This window comes from Sinocyclocheilus grahami, unplaced genomic scaffold, assembly GCF_001515645.1.
Source record: "Sinocyclocheilus grahami isolate Dianchi unplaced genomic scaffold, SAMN03320097.WGS_v1.1 scaffold919.1, whole genome shotgun sequence".
Lineage (NCBI taxonomy): Eukaryota > Metazoa > Chordata > Actinopteri > Cypriniformes > Cyprinidae > Sinocyclocheilus > Sinocyclocheilus grahami.
Genome location: NW_015506098.1, coordinates 436346 through 437771, shown reverse-complemented (window position 1 = coordinate 437771; position 1426 = coordinate 436346).

The window sequence follows — 1426 nt, the reverse complement described above, 5'->3', positions numbered from 1 at the left end:
TTCTAAGGCCTTAGATCTGGTGTCTCTCTCATTTAGTTCCACAGTAACTTTGTGTGAAACAGTTCTCTTTCCAAGTCCTGTCTGATGGCTTTTTCCAGCGGCGTTTGGTGTCCAGCAGCTGTTAGAGCCTCCTGAAGACTGGTGATTTCCTTCTGTCGCACCATTCTGTGAGGTTCTTTGCATCCGTTCTGTGCTTTTTCTCGTTGAGCAGGTGTCAGTTCTCTGCAGAATTCTGTGACTTGCAGTTTCAGCTCATTTACCTCCTGTCTGAGGCCCTTGGGGGTGTGGGCCGAGGAGAGGATGATGCTGGTCAGGTCCTGGTGGATCTGGGTTGTCCTATAACAACCCAGCCACAACACATAATTGCGAATAACATATAGTTATCTTTATTGAAGTGAATTAGGTTTAAATCGCCGTCATGCATGAATGAACGATATTTTTGCAATTTTACACATAATAATCTACAATGATCACATTACACAAAACTGAAATTGCACGTCAAAATAACACATTGTCAATATTTTTTGAGACCCCCCCCAAAATTTCACAAATCACGTTTTCAGGGGAGCCCATGTCTTATTAAGGGGAGCCAAGCTCCCCCTTACTCCCCCGTAGTTCGCACCCTGCAAGTAGGCAATGACTGTAGACAAAGACAAATGTATAGTACAAACCACGAAGCAGTCAACTCATTTTTGACACAAATGGAACCTCATAAAATGGAACCTCATAATAGTTAGCTGCTGGTAGAAGTCTGTGTCCATATTCGCGTTTATTTGTTCTCAATCATCATCCCACAACCCAAACTCGCTCAAAATATGAATTAAACAGTCAGACATAAAATAATCCATGTAAAAGCCATTACTAGTGAACTGACCGAAGCAGACTGCTGCAGAAGCCGGTCGGCGGCACACACCGTATTTTCAAATTTAACCGGGATTCCGGAAAATGGCGCGCTCACTAGTCATTGGACAGATTCCTGAGTGACGGTCAGATTAACCAATCACGCTCAAAGCAACACTGCGAGACAGCAAATAGCGTTGCAACTATGAAAAAAGAAATAACTTGTTTTAAGTGAAAGATTACAAATGTGTCTATTTATTTTTATTTGTAGGCTGTTACATTTAATTAATTGTTGAAATGGTGATTTCACATTATGCTAGGGTTAGGTGCATCTGTGCTACATGTTCACCACCCATCATTTCCCTCTGATTTTAGGGTTAAATTAGGTTTCAGGGCCAGATGGACTATGTTTTCAGACCGGATCAATAAAATATGCTGATGCAGGAACAGGTCTTACTTGGCAAAATCATGGCAGTCGTGTGTGTGTGTGTGTGTGTGTGTGTACCTGGTATTTATCACATGATGGGGACCAAATGTCCCCACAAGGATAGGTCCCCATGAGGAAACAAGCTTATAAATCATAAAG